The sequence below is a fragment of the Lactuca sativa genome, chromosome 8 (genome assembly GCF_002870075.4).
Source record: "Lactuca sativa cultivar Salinas chromosome 8, Lsat_Salinas_v11, whole genome shotgun sequence".
Taxonomy (NCBI): Eukaryota; Viridiplantae; Streptophyta; class Magnoliopsida; order Asterales; family Asteraceae; genus Lactuca; species Lactuca sativa.
Genome location: NC_056630.2, coordinates 146,065,670 through 146,082,235, shown reverse-complemented (window position 1 = coordinate 146,082,235; position 16,566 = coordinate 146,065,670). Strand labels below are relative to the sequence as shown.

The 16,566-nt window shown below is 40.8% G+C and overlaps 2 pseudogenes; one reads left to right on the top strand and one right to left on the bottom strand.

The window, feature by feature from the left end:
• The first annotated feature begins 4,298 nt into the window (after window positions 1–4,298).
• On the top strand, window positions 4,299–9,191 carry LOC111918520 (mediator of RNA polymerase II transcription subunit 4-like; annotated as a pseudogene).
• A 1,490-nt stretch (window positions 9,192–10,681) lies between these two features.
• LOC111899244 (glycerol kinase-like) overlaps window positions 10,682–16,566 on the bottom strand; it is a 61,936-nt pseudogene continuing 56,051 nt past the window's right edge.

Here is a 16,566-nt window from a genome sequence, read left to right as displayed (position 1 = left end):
ATCGTACACACTGCTCTGCTCTGCTCTTTCAAAAACATTTTACTCTTTGAGAAAAATTTTGTGATTTTAATTTGAAAATCTCTCAAATCCTCAGTTTGAGTTCAGATACGCCCAAAGGTGCACCCGAATCCCTCAAACCAAGGCTCTGATACCAACTTGTAACGCCCAAAATTTTCAAACAAATTTTCACAATTTCAAAACATACTTTCATTCAGCATCATTAGAAAAATGTCATTGTATCACATATCAATCCATAGAAACACATCCCAAAATCATAATATATAAAAACTCCTCATGTGTGTACTGATCATGCCGACGCCTTCCCGTGATCCTCACTGGTACCTGAAACGCATAGCACAACATTGTAAGCATGAATGCTTAGTGAGTTCCCTAAAATACTACATATAACACATAATATCCACTCGAGGCTATAACTCTGTGGACCCTCCGGTCCTAACTCTATGGACCCTTTGGTCCTAACTCTGTGAACCTTCCGGTTCTAACTCTTTGAACCTTACGGTTCTAACTCTGTAAACTTTGAAACATACACGACATGAATCACATAGAAATAATGCAGTGCATCACCATCACATAAATAACATACAAGATACTCTGTCATATAACTCTAACTACCACCCTAGGTAAAGTATAGTGAGAAGACTCACCTCGGGTAACTCGGTAATCTCGAGCTCGGTAAAATCTAGTCTAGCCTCCGCCTAATCACATGGAATAAGCACTCTAATCAATACAACTCTCGAGGATAGACTATACCCTCTCTTAGCAATCTTAGAAGGGTAAAAGACCATTTTACCCCTCTCATGGCTCAAAGACCCAAAAGTTGACCAAACCCTAAAAGTCAACAAAAGTCAACTCTCCAGGTTACGTTGGGCGTACCCGACGACCTCACATAAACGGGGAATGCGACCCCCTATGCCGCGCGTACTAGGATTACGCCCCGCGTAACTCCCAGTTTTAGACTCCTTAGCTTTTGGGGTCTTAAACAGTTAAGACAAACGTCTATCTTTCAGATCTAGCCATCCCTAAGCCTCTTAATCCATAAAGTTGGTGACTTTAAGCCTTTGCATGGCTGTAATAGTCACCAACACCCATAACATTCCATTTCCAACCCTAGAAATGCTCATAACTCAAGCATGACCCCATAACAACGACCAAGTTGGGATTTTTATGGATCTACAACACATATATCACTGAAATGGGACAGATCTAGGTGCATGGAGTCCCTTATGCTCATAAAGTCTCCACCTTTGGGACTTTAACCCTAGAAATGGCCCATGCAACACCAAACCAAAATAAAGAGGAAAGTTTTGAGCTTTATACCTCTAGATGAAGCTCCTCCCTCTGAACAACTCAGATCCAAACATGCACTTCAAGCCCTAGCCTCCACAAGCTCCTTTCTTTCTTCTTCACTAACACACAAAGGCCATTTTAGCTCAAAACACTCACACACAAGCTTTAGGACAAAGGAAATGCTCTCTTAGGGTTTCACTCTCTGATATGGTGGCTGAGGATAAAGCCTTAGCATTCCTTATATAGTGTACAAGCCAAATATTAGGGTTTGCATCTGGGCCCGCTACGCCCAACGTACCTAGGCGAGTCCGCGTCCAAATTAAGAGCATGAGTACGCACAACGTACTCTCCAGTACGTCTAGCGTACTCATTTGCTACAATTTCCACTCAAGGGCTAATCTTGACATCTCGACAAAAGAGAAGGGTTAAATAGCTTTACCTGAATTTCGGGATGTTACAGTTGAAGGCAAAAGAAAATCAATGACCAATGGTGATAAAAAAGAGTTGAACCATAGGGTGATGGTGGATTTGATGGAGGAAAAGGGTTATGGCGATTTGAGTGGGTCATGGTGCAACATATGGAGACAGATGAGAGAGAAGAGGCATCGAGAGTGAGTAGACGTGTGGTGGTTGAAGGCGGAAAAGAATTTGTGATGGTGATGGATAAAGAAAAATTGAAGGTGGCAGAGCCATATGAAGAGGTTAATGGAGTGAAGGAGCAACTGAAGAGGCATTTGACCGATTCAATTGGCTGAAGGTTAGTAATTTAGTTACTACGCGGTCAACTTTTACTGATTCAAGTATACCTTTTCCGTCCTCAATCTATTTCTTTCTTATTCTTTTGGCTTATACAAATCTTGATTTTTGAATTCTCTCTTCCTGATGTATTGTTTTAATAACTACTTACAGTTATTGAAGTATCTATGGGTCTTGTATTCATTTTCAAAATATGTGCAAGTGTACATGGCTATACACATCTATTTTTATTGTGTGTGTTTGTATGTATCATTTTGTATAGTCATGTGTATTTGTATGCATCTGTTTGTGCAGGTATTGGATATGCCAAATAAGAAGGATTCGAAGGTTTCCTTAAATAGTTTAATCATCTATAACATTTCATGATTATATGATTTTACATAGGAAAAAATATTACAGACTAAATTTGGATGTGCATTCTAAACTATTTGGTTATATGTGGCATGGGGAGTACCTCTGTCAGGAAAGTTGTTACTTGTACTGACACAAGCAAAAGAGATTGGGGATGCTAGATTAAATCAAATGTTTTCCATTGCAAGGATAAATGTAAGTCCTTATTTCCCTTTATGAATAAATAATATAACATCATTCATGGGAAGCTTTTATGGTTTGATTGATGGTTTGTTGTGCTTATGTAGGATCTTGCTTTTATATATCTTGATGAGTTTAATATGATTGCTTAAATACATGCTAGAAAAGACCCATAAATGAGACCAACATTTGAGGCACTAATCGCCCATCTTGATTGAAAAAGAAAAAAGTAACAAACCCTATAGTATGTTGCAAACCCTTATAAGATTTCATAATTTAGCTGTTACACTTCATCTTATCCTGGTACCGATGCTGAAGAAGTTAACACTGACAAAGTACTAAAACTTTAATGTGCTGAACTAAAGTCTAAGTCCAGAGCCAATTACTTTTTTACCCTCCTAAATGTTGGATTATATTTTCCATTTACATATGATGTATGATAATGAATTTGTGTAGGTTACATGAAAAAAAAAAAAAAAAAAGGCTATATGGGTTCGGTTATGGTTACCCATAAGTCAACTCAAGTCATTGACTCAAAAAATTTTGTTTATGGGCCGATGGGATTTGATATTGGTGTTTTTATTGGAAATCATTTTGGCTTATTTTTTACAAGATAGGCATAAATAGAATCTCAGGGAAGTATGTAATTTTCATTTGATTTGTAATCATGCTTTTATAATATTTTGGTTTTTATAGTGGTAAATATTTTATATACAAGGTACAAAACATGGATAATAGATACAATAGTAGACGCTTGGAATCTACTTTTATAAAAAATTTACATCTCTTTGGGATATACACAAAGAGCTGATTAGTGAGATGTATCTTCATGAAATTTATAATGATTAGGAGCTTTAGGAACTTGTGAGACAGAAATACATGGTTAACTTTTTGACTATTTGTGAAATGTCTAAATTACACTTTGATTTGTAGTTGAATTGTTGCGGTGGCTCAAATAGAGAATTTAAAGTCTATTAGTGATCTTGTGAAAAAAATCAGATTGTGAACAAATAAGATAATATAATGTTAGATTTAATTATTATCTAGATGTTTGTTTTGTATAGTAATATAATTGTTACTTATGTCTTGATTTTAATTGGAATTTTAATTACGTAATAAAAATATATTTTAACATGTCAAATATTAAAGTAATATTATGTTAAAAGATTTTAACATTATAAAGTAATATTATTTTAAATTCATAAGTAAAAATTTATCATATGAACTTCTATATTGAACTTGGTTTTAATTTGGTTTGTAATTATTTAAGGTAAATCTATCATTCTTTGTTTTGTTATTATTCTTTTTCTAAAATGAGGTGATCGTTATATAATTTCTTTTAACTATACTTATAAATATACAAAAGTAAAAAGATAAAAACATCAAACATATGAGCAAATTAGAAATAAAATAATTATATATAAGAATAGATAATGTTAACTTAAAACACTAAGGCTCTAGAAACTAATTTTTGAATAAAAAATATTCGCACTTGTCCCTTGGTACTGGTAAATGGCTAGTGTGTGTGTGTGTATATATATATATATATATATATATATATATATATATATATATAGGTTCCGGCGGATACCCAACGGGTACCGGTTCCAAAAAAATGAGAACCGAAACCGATTAAAACGGTTCCATTACTTTAAGAACCGGAATCGGAACCGCTTAAGTCGGTGTCAATTCTAGAACTTGCAGTTCCGATTTCAAAAGCAATACCCAATTCCGATGGTCATCGCTGGTTCTAATGCGCATACAAAGTAAAAAAGCTGTTTTGAATGTGGTATCGACTTTCAAAGCTGGTTTTGACCTCATTTAGGTGTGAATTAGTGAATAACAACACCCCGCACTGACTCAGTACGCACACCTCCCGACTCCCTTCACCGGTCGCTCCATCCCTTCCCGTCGGCCGTTGCTCCACCCCTCACGTCGGTATGTCTCTCTCCAGATTTCCTCCTCTCTCTCTATCTAGTATCTCTTGTTGGGTGTTTTATAACAAGCTCTTGATTCAAAATTTTCAGAAACCCTAAATCTGATTGTGATTTATATTTCTATGTCCGTTATTGTTTTAGAAATCTGACTTTTGAATTATGATAAACAATGTATTTTTTGATTTATGATTAAACTGTGATTTGGAATTAACTCCCACATCCAATAAACCCTCGTTCAGTCCCATTATTGGTGGCGTTGCGCGAACGCACAACACCGTCTCCGGCGACGCCCCCTTTCATCTCCCTTTTGTTAATCGAGTTAGGTTTAGGGTTAGGGACTGTTCAAATGAATTTGGCATTCATGTTTCATATTACAATTACTACCACTCTGACGTCCAAAAGCCCTACACGTAATCCCCAATTTGATCATATTCTTTCTGCAACCAACGTATCTGCCCCTCCAGATCCTTCCAGTTACTGTGGGAATTGGGATATCGAATTATGTTGTACAAAATACATGAATTTTCTTGCTAATATCCCCATGAATGTGTATGATGCTTTTGTGTGGCACTGCTGAAAACAATCTGGTCAATTGGTTTATCAAACATGACTTCTTTAACTCCATGATGATTTCCTGAAATCACATCATGGTTGAATGGACCGATTCATATTATGTAGAGTTGTAGACTGCATTATTATCTGATTTTAAACCTTGTATTTTTTTGTGTTGGTTTTATAAGAAACATATTCATAAAGAAAGTCTAAAAATGTGACAACCCGAAATTTATTTCGTCAATGTAACCCACTTCCGTTAATAAAATTTATTTTTATAAAAAATTTTCCGTTAACTTTTGAGTTAAGTAAATTCATTGGGTTATTGTTGTATTTTTCAAATGCATCTGAAAGCAATAAAATCACGTGAAATACCCTCGAATTCTTTCGGAAAAAATTCTAGTTCACGACTAAGTCGGGTTACGACCATTTAATCGGGTACAATCTTAAACTCCGTTTAATATCGGGATTGGGTGGATCCCCACCTAGCCGTGAACTCAACCCTATATAAGGGTTGACTGGTCACCATTTGAACCTTTTTCACCCACCTTAGAGCTTTCTCTCTCTACTCTCTCTCTACAACTTGGGATTGATCTAGAAACGCCCCTTCAAGCTTCACAATTGTAAGTTAACCTTCCTAGCTTGTTGTTTAGCCTAACATACTTGCAAATCCGTGGTTTAATCATCCAAAAACACCAAGAACATGTGTTTACGGTTTGGGAACATCCCAAAACCGTAAACACCCTAAAAAGGGGGGGGGGGGGGGGGGGGGGGGTTATGCCCCAAAACCCCTCCAAAACCTTTCCAATGCTTGGCTTATGACCTAGAAACTTGCATGAATGATCTAGGAACCCCAAAACATGAATTAAAGGGGGTAAACATGAGTTTACAGTTTGGGGATCTCCCAAAACCGTAAACACCTCCAAAGGGTGTTTAAGTGCCCTTAACACCTTGTATGGCTTATATTTGGGTCTAGAACTTTGCATGCTTAACCTACAACCACCAAAACACATGAAAATGGACAAACATGAGTTTATGGTCGTAAACTCATGTGTTTACGACCGTAAACTCCCCAAGGAGTGGTTCAGAAACCGTAAACTCCATAAAGGGTCCATTTCAAGCCCCAAACACTTCCATGACCTTTGATCCAACACTAGGACCTTTCTTTGTGAAGCATAAGACCTTTGAGCACCCAATAACACCACTCACATGAGTTTACAGCCGTAAACTCATGGGGATATGGTCTTGAAACTGTAAACACCCCTAAGGGTCTTACACTTGAAGAGTAAACTCCTTAACAAGACCATACACTCCTTAGATGCAACCCGTATCATTCCTAACACTTGAAATAAAGTGTTTCCTTGCATTAGAGTGTATTTACTTGCTTAATTAGTGGTTTAATGACTAATTAGATACAATTATGTATCACTTCATGTTACATAGGACCCTCGCGTGTGTTCAAGTCCTAAATTGACATCTAGCGTCCAAACCCGGCACACTCACGTCATGTGAGTTCATACCCCTACTTTTTTCGAGTTTTTCATGTTTTCAGGGGGGGGGGGGGGATACAAGCAAAAGTACAAGGGAACTTGTACTCAAAACTTATTATTTCATATGAAATGTTTACATGTTCAGCATGTTTTTAACAAAGAAAACCGTTTAATTAATCGAATAAGAAACTAACTTGTAGAGTTAATTTTCAAATCCAAAACAAAGGAACTTGTGAATCTCATCATAAAAGGTTATATTTTATGTTATATTTCATAATTTACAAAGGATTCACGCCAATCATAAAACGGGATTTTCCATATCATTACTTGTAAATTCGTTATTCTTAAGATTGGAGACAAGTCCTCAGTAACGCTCCCCATAGATACGAGAGTGGAGGACCGACCCTGTAACCAGAATCTCCTGGAGGGAGAACGTGACTTGTGTGTATAGATCTATACGGGACTGACTACCCCGCACCTTGCTGCTAGCTACAGTGGGACCGACAGATCTACGGGTGACAAAGTCATAAAATGATATTGGCCCCCATTACGAGCCATATCTAGTTTATTGTATGGTTATAGAACTCGCAACTTAGATAATGGAAATTTACTTTTAGTAATAATGAATCTAGTGAACGAACCTCAAAGTAATAACTGTTTTGATTACTAGAGGGTATCAACAATACCCTTAGGAATTGGTTCACTACCTACTTATTAGTTTTATATATGTGTTAAAACTAATGTACTTTATGAAGATTAACCTAGCTTTCAAGGAAACTTCACCTAACGATACAAGTATGGTAGATACTTGTACATTTCATTTCCGGATCGATAACCAAACATTGACTTTTAAGGAAAATATGGGTTTTTCCTGGAATAACTTAACTTTTCTTAAACGGGTTGTTTAACAAATGAATAACCAACTTCTTTTATAAGAAAATATGGGATTTTCTTGGATAACAACTTTTCGTGAAACCAAAGGAACGTTTTTCTTTTACCAGAACTCAACTTCTTATGAACTCACCAGCTTTATGTTGATATTTTTAAAACTGCTTGTATTCTCAGGTTCTCGTTAGACAGGTATCTCGCTTACTTTTGGAGAAGACGGTGCTTATAGAAGTCTCGTCTATACTTTTGTTATACTGATGTATATATAAATTATGTATTTCTCCACTTTCAAACAAATGTAAATATTCATATGTAATGTAATGGTTGTGTTTACTATGCTTACTATGTACAATGGTTGTGATACTACGCATGACGTCCTTCGCCCCAAAATGTTTCTGCCGTCGGTTTCGGGGTGTGACAAAAAATGCTACAAAACGTACCTCACCAGATGATACAATCTCCCGCTAGGCTAGGCCTCCCAAACCCTAATTCACCATCTTTACAAACCCCAACCCCTCCAAAATTCACCTCACAAATCCCACAATCACACCCACCTAACCTCCACCCAAATCTACAAACAACCCCCACCTCCCTAACCCTCCTCCCCCTCCTTCCACCACTACAAAAAGCTTAATCAATCCTCTTAAGAATGTCATCCCTCCCAACAAAACTCTTCGATGTCTCCCCAAACCAAACCCAATGGCTTACCACATTCTGTGGCTCATTTCCTACATTCCTTTCCACCCAAACCCAAGCTCCAACCGATTCCATTCCCACCACCACAAAAGAAATCATCTCCCTCTTTACAACCCTCCAATCCCAACTCTTCGAATCCGTAACGAACTCCAAGAAATCCTCGACCTCCAAGATGCCAAACAAAAAATAACCCGCGAAATCCGATCCAAAGATTCCGCAATTCTCGCGTTTGCTAACAAAATTAAAGAATCCGAACGTGTTCTCGACATGTTAGTTGATGATTATTCCGATTATCGCCGTTTAAAAAGATCAAAAGTTGAAGAAAGTGAAGAGGATTCAAATACAACAACGGTTGCCACACATTTAAACTTGAACGATATTTTATCGTACACGCATAGAATAAGTTACACAATGTTTGCTCCGCCTGAGTTTGGGGTTGGGACAGCCCCCCGCCCCTCAGGAGGAGTAGATGCGTGCTTCTCAGTTGTACTTATTTGTTGACATGGACGTGGGATTACCGAAATCCGATAAGGAGAAATTTATGATTGAGCCCTTGGCTGAAAATGTGTTGGGGAGTAATTTGGTTGGGAATATGGCGATTAAGGATATGCTTCCTACGAATATTGTGGTGCCCTCTGGGTGGAAGCCGGTGCAGTTACCGACGGATCTACCGATTCTTCCGCCGGCTGGATGGAAGCCGGGGGACCCGGTGGCTTTGCCATCTTTGGATTCGGTTGTTGTTGCTCCTAGGATGGAGGAGCAACAACAACCGGTTCATGTTCCTGGGTTTGGTAAGGGACCACAACCGATACAGGTTCAATATGTGCAACTTGATATTGATGATGATAGTGATACTGAGTACAGTAGTGATGATAGTTCTGATGATGACGATTGATATCCAGCTTGTAGTTTGTTTTAGTCAGTGTCAAGTTTAGGTTTCTCTTCTTAAAAATGCTCATTGTATGTAATAATGTATCAAGAATGTGTGTTTGGTTGGTTGGTTGGTCGGTCGGATGGAATTAAATGGATAGACTGAAGGAAATGATTATTCCTCCGTTGTCATGTTTTTGCTATTTAAAGCCACATCCACTCCATGTTTGCAAAAAAATGTTGATATAGAAATCTTGATTTTTCCAATAATAAGATAGTAAATTTTATGACTTAACTTCTACCTTGATCAACTTTCCTCCATCAAAATTGAAATAGGTATGTATGTATGTATGTATATGTATGTTTGTATGATAAGTATGTATATGACAGTTAAGTATGTGCATGAAAACTGTATGTAGAGTAGATGACAACAGTGTATATGATAGATATGTATGTATATGAGAATACATATGCACACCGAAAAGCTGCAGTTAATGCCTAAATTCATAGTAAACATTTTTTGAACACCAATTTGATTTTACTTAAGGTGCTAAAATGGCAGTTGCACCTTTGAGTGTACATATTTAATGTTTATAGGATCTTTGAGACACAGAAATTTAAAAAAGAGCACTTGATGTTGGATAAAAGTTGTGATTATTATTAAGTTTTTCTTAACACAGTAAGTATATATGATATGTAAGGTAATCATTCTCGGTCTTACTCAACTCTAGTTCCACTATCCGATCTATCTCTTCAAGAAACTCGGTTCAGTTTTCGTCAATGTGATTGAGATACATGATATGTAAGGTAATTGAACATTAATATTTTGTATTCGCATAGTCCATCAAAAACCAATAAAATTACACTAATTAAAACAATTTTACACAAATATATACATGTAGTTCATTTTAAATAAGATCAACGAACATCAATAGGCACAAATTTGCAAACCATTCTTCTTTGATATAATATTGTTCTTATTGAGCATACAAATTTGCAAATTCCTAGCATTGGTTGAAGCTATATGATTATTACAAGTTTGATTGAGATTATCCCGCTTAAACATTTCTTTGATTCATAATGATTAGTTGATAACTTGATATTAGTAATTACTCATAAGCAAAAAAAATATAAAAAGAAAGAAATTAAAAAGTAGATTTGTTACTGCTTACCGATTTTTCAGGTTAACTTTTGCTATAGGTTGTAAAACTATAACTAAGTTGCTATTATAAGGTAAAAATTTAAAACATGTTGTGTGTACATTACTATTTGGTGCAATTTGAATGAGTAAATTATAAAAAGAGCAATGTCTTTATAGAATACTTCAAAATACAAGTTTCATAGGAAAAAGAATCATCAACCGCGTCTTTTACCAATCTAATTTGCATTCACCATTAATCGTAAAGAATTACCATACACTCGCGAAAAATCAAACCAACATCTTATTTTTCATCTGGACATGGAGCCTTTTACAAAGCTCCTCTTTATCACTCTTGACTCCAAGAACTGCAGTGAAACTTTTTGTTGCATCCTCAAATTTTGAATACTTGATTCTTATTGGGTTATATTTACCAACATATGTACGTATGAAGACCAATCTCCAACTATATTTACTTGAATAATAAGAGAGAAACTAATGGTAATAATATTGTACTAAAGAGACAAATCAGCCAAGTCAAAAGTTCTTTCCACAACTTTAATCCAAGAATCCATTTTCTTCTTCCTCAATTCCTCACTCAACACATGACTAAAAGTCATATCTTTCTTCATTCTTTCCTCATTTAAAAATACATCTTTTTCACTCCAAACTCCAACCACTAAACCAATTGCATAAGTTGCTCCAAGTGCAGTTGTCTCTATGTCACTCAGCCTCACGACTCGTATATCCCATTACAAAAAATGTATTTATGACCAATATGCTTTACTTTTTTTACCCAAAAAATATACCTGAAACTGCATAAGCATGGTGTTAATAGTGGCCCCACCATCAACCCTAAGAGAAAACTCCCCTTTTTCATTCCTCCCCTCATTTCTGCGACCTACATCTTTACGCATCGAACCTAACACATCTTTCACCTGAAAACACATACTTTCAAGAACAACTCGAGCGATATGACATTTATTTGTAAACCGAGTAATCCCAATAATAACTCCTCAAGCATCTTCACGCTACCATGGTTCAAAAAGCCCATTGAAAGTAGGGACAAAGTAGACCCCACCAGCAGATTAAACCTTTGATGAAATGACTCAAAAATACGACCCAAAAATTTCATTTTTCAACATAACCAAAAACCATAATCTGAGTGTCATATCATAAAACCATACATGATGTATCTCAAAATAATAATAAAACACTGTGCGGAAAATTGTTTCATATCCATGTCATATAAATATCAAGAACTAAATCGACTCCCAGGATAAAAGCTGAAGCTGTGGTGTGTGCGATGCCATCATCCCGAGCTCTTCCCTCTACTGGCGGAAGTACCTGAAACCAAAACTGAAACTGTAAGCACGAAGCTTAGTGAGCTCCCCCAAATTACCACATACCATACAATAATATATCAAGCACATACTGGGGCCTTGCCCCCTCCATCGGACCGAAGTCCGAAGCTGACTGACTGGGACCCTGTCCCCTACATCGGACCGGAGTCCGAAGCTGACTGACTGGGACCTTGTCCCCTACATCGGACCGGTGACCGAAGCTGACATCGGACCGAAGTCCGAAGCTGACTGGGACCGTGTCCCCTACATCGAACCGAAGTTCGAAGCTGACATCGGACCAAAGTCCGAAGCTGACTGGGACCGTGTCCCCTACATCGAACCGAAGTTCGAAGCTGACATCAGACCGAAGTCCGAAGCTGACTGGGACCTTGTCCCCTACATCGAACCGAAGTTCGAAGCTGACATCGGGCCAAAATCCGAAGCTGACTGATCATAACATAAACGTATCACTTAACATGAACACACATAATCCTGTCTGAGCCACGAAGGCATCAAACGTGCTAACTACTGCATCGGATAACAATCCGGATACTACTGCTAGTTAAACGGGTCGGCGTTGTGGCCTTAGACCAGTTCTTACTGAAAGGGAACTCACCTCGTGAACTGGCTGCTGAGTGAATAGCTCTGAGGACTAACTGCTGCTGCTCCGGTACTTCCCCGGCTACAAGTCCATAAACACACTCAATCAAATACTAAACACTGCACTGGGTAAAATGACTCTTTTACCCTTGGTCAAAGTCAACTCTCAGACAAAGTCAACTCTCGGTCAAAGTCAACCCACAGTTGACCTGACTCGCCGAGTTGGGCCGCCAACTCGCCGAGTCCCTATTCTCACTCCTCGACCCTACTCGCTGCTACTCGTCGAGTATGGCATCGACTCGACGAGTACTCATTCGATCCAAGCACTCAGACAATCTTCATCCGACTCGCCGAGTCATATGAACAGCTCGACGAGTTGTTCTTGAGCTTAAGAAGATTGCCTTGGACTCGCCGAGTTGTATGAACAACTCGCCGAGTCCCTCCATTACTGAGTCTACCCTCAAACTCGCTGAGTCCACTCCACTACTCACTGGTCCCACTCGACACCGCTCAAAAAGGAAGAAATCGGGGACTCGCCGAGTCACCGCCATGCAACTATTCTACATTCGATTCTGCTCGAATCTAATACATACAAATGATAGATCTGAGTCCAATAAGCTGATTTACCACGTAAAGTTTCCAACTTTACGTGTACAAACGCATGAACAAGGGAATAAAGGCTAAAAGATGCTTAAAAGGGGTAGATCTAGGGTTAATATGCAAAATAGCTCCATAAAGGCAATAGATCTGGGCTCTACAACTCCTAAATGAACAGATCTAAGGTTATCTCGGCATAAGAGATCTTCCATAACAACATAAAGCTTTGAGAAAAGCATTATCAAGATCTAGAAAGGGTTTTAAGGCATAAAAGAGAGGGAAAACGGAAGAATACCTCAAATAGCTTTTGCTTTCCCTTGAATCTCTGCTCTGAACTCCTTCTCCTTGCTCCTTTCTTCTTCTCCTTCTTCAAGCCTTCACAATAGCACACAAAATCACTTAGAATCACTCAAGAACGAATTAGGGTTTTCTCACAGCTTTTGAGGGTGAAGGAGGCGAGATTGGGGGCTATAAGGTGGCTTAAATAGTGGGCAACCCGGGGATTTAGGGTTTCTCCCAGACGGACAGACTCGCCGAGTCGCCAGCTAACACGTGCTCGAAATCCCGACCCTACTCGGCGAGTCAGGCTATGAACTCGCCGAGTCCCTCTTGCAAAACTTCCAAAATAAATACCAAGGAAATATCATACCGGAGACGGGTCGTTACAATTCTCCCCCACTTATCTTAGACTTCGTCCTCGAAGTCTGCTACCGCTGAATCTGCAAATATCTCTGGGTAGTGCTCCCTCATCTCCTCCTCAGCCTCCCACGTCCACTCAGACCCCTTCCGGTGCTGCCACTGCACCTTTACTAACTGAATTTCCTTGTTCCTCAAGGTCTTGGTCTTACGGTCCAGAATCGCGACCGGTCTCTCAATATAATTCAGGCTGCTATCAACCTGAATATCCTCTAGGGGAACGACTGCTGACTCATCCACCAAACACTTCCTCAACTGAGACACATGGAAAGTGTTGTGGATCTGACTAAGCTCCTCAGGAAGATCTAACCGATAAGCAACCCGACCCACCCGGGCCGAAACCCTGAAAGGACCAATAAATCTGGGGCCCAACTTGCCCCTCTTCCGGAACCTGATGACACCCTTCCAAGGTGAGACCTTCAGAAGGACCATATCCCCCACCTGGAACTCCAAGTCCGAACGCCTCCTATCGGCGTAGCTCTTCTGCCGACTCTGAGCAGTCTGCAATCTACTACGGACCTGCTGGATCAACTCAGTCGTCTTGAGCACCACTTCCGTGCTCCCGATGACCCGCTGACCGACCTCGCCCCAACAAATCGGGGTCCTACACTTCCTCCCATACAGCATCTCAAAGGGAGGTCGATCAATGCTCGCATGATAACTGTTGTTATACGAGAATTCCGCTAACGGAAGATACGTATCCCAACTGCCACCGAAATCTAGAACACATGCCCTAAGCATGTCCTCGAGAGTCTGAATCGTCCTCTCGCTCTGCCCGTCTGTCTGAGGGTGGAAAGCGGTGCTGAAATGGAGACGAGTACCCATCTCGTCGTGAAACCGCTTCCAGAATCTGGATGTGAAACAGACATCTCGGTCTGACACCACCGATACCGGCACTCCATGACGTGCCACAATCTCTCGTACATAGATATCGGCTAACTTCTCCGCCGATATACTCTCCTGGATCGGGATAAAATGGGCACTCTTCGTCAACCGATCCACTACTACCCATATCGAATCCACTCCACGTGCGGTCCTGGGGAGCTTGGTGACAAAATCCATGGTGATGTCCTCCCATTTCCACACGGGAATGTCTAGCGGCTGCATCTTGCCGTGAGGCCTCTGGTGCTCCGCCTTGACCTTCCGGCAGGTCAGGCATCTCTCAACATACCAGGCGACGTCCCGCTTCATGCAGGGTCACCAATAATCAGGTCGAAGATCCCGATACATCTTCGTCGTCCCTGGGTGGATAGAAAACCGAGACTTATGAGCCTCATCCATCAACACTTGCCGTACTCCACCCCAGTATGGTGCCCACACTCTCCCGTGAAGCGTCAACAAACCACGACTATCATAATCAAACGAGGCTACTCGGCCCACGATCCTCTCACACTTCTGTCTCTCCTCCTTGAGGCCCTCCACCTGAGCCTCCTTGATCCGCTCCAACAACGTAGTGATCACTGTCATCCTCAAACATAGATCTCTGATAGGGGTCGCCGACACTTTGCGGCTCAAGGCATCGGCCACCACGTTGGCCTTCCCTGGATGATATAAGATCTCACAGTCGTAATCCTTTAGCACATCCAACCACCTCCTCTGCCTCATGTTCAGACTCGGCTGATCCATAAGGTACCTCAAACTCTTGTGATCCGTGTAAATAGTACAACGGACCCCATAGAGGTAATGCCTCCAAATCTTGAGGGCAAACACAACTGCCCCCAGCTCCAAATCATGGGTAGGATAGTTAGCCTCGTGAGGCTTCAACTGTCTCGAGGCATAAGCTATCACATGGCCTCGCTGCATCAAAACTGCTCCCATACCTGTGATCGAGGCATCACAATAGACTACGAAGTCCTCTACTCCCTCTGGCAAGGTAAGGATCGGAGCCTCGCACAACCTCTGCCTGAGGGTCTCGAACGCTGCTGCTGCTCTGGACCCCAACGAAATACCACTGACTTCTTGGTCAGTCGGGTGAGCGGCACTGCTATCTTGGAGAAATCCTGAATAAATCTCCGATAATACCCTGCCAACCCTAGGAAGCTCCGAATCTCAGATGGAGACTTCGGGACCTCCCACTGCATCACGGCCTCTATCTTGGCCGGATCTACCAAAATTCCCTTTTGGTTGACGAGGTGACCAAGGAACTGCACCTCGCGCAACCAGAACTCACATTTGGAGAACTTTGCGAAAAGTCTCTCCCTCCTCAAAGCCTCCAGCACCTCCCGCAGGTGCTCCTCGTGCTGCTCCTGCGTCTTGGAATATACCAAGATATCATCTATAAACACTATCACTGACCGATCCAGCATCGGCGTACACACGCGGTTCATGAGATCCATGAACGCGGCTGGAGCATTGGTGAGCCTAAATGGCATCACCACAAACTCATAATGACCATACCTGGTCCTGAAAGCAGTCTTCTGTACATCCTCATCTCTAACCCGCATCTGATGATAACCGGAGCGTAGATCGATCTTGGAGAACCAAGACGCTCCCTGAAGCTGATCAAACAAATCATCTATCCTCGGAAGTGGGTAACGGTTCTTCACCGTTACCTTATTCAACTCCCGATAATCTATACACATACGATGCGACCCATCCTTCTTCCTTACAAACAGGATCGGCGCTCCCCAAGGCGAACTGCTCGGCCGAATGAAACCCTTGTCTAACAGCTCCTGCAGCTGTGTAGACAACTCCTGCATCTCAGGGGGAGCTAATCGATACGGTGCTTTGGCTATCGGAGCCGCACCAGGAATTAGGTCGATCCTGAACTCAACCTGTCTCTCAGGAGGTATCCTCGGCAAATCCTCGGGAAACACGTCCGGGTAGTCTCGAACAATAGGAACATCATCAACTGTCGTCTTGCCCTTCTCCCGGGCATCCAAGACGTAAGCTACAAAACCGGCACAACCCTGCTGAACATAGCGCCTCGCCCTTGCGGCGGAACAAAAGGTCCGTCCACGTTGTGGCCTCTCGCCCTGAATCACTAACTCTCCCCCACTGGGAGTGCGGACCCTCACTAGCTGGAGCTCACAATCAATCACCGCCCCATTGGGGCTTAGCCAATCCATGCCCACAATAACCTTATTCCCTCGCAGGGGAATAGGTACCAGATCCACTGAAAACTGCTCATCAATGTAACACCCAGATTTCCAAAAAATAAAATT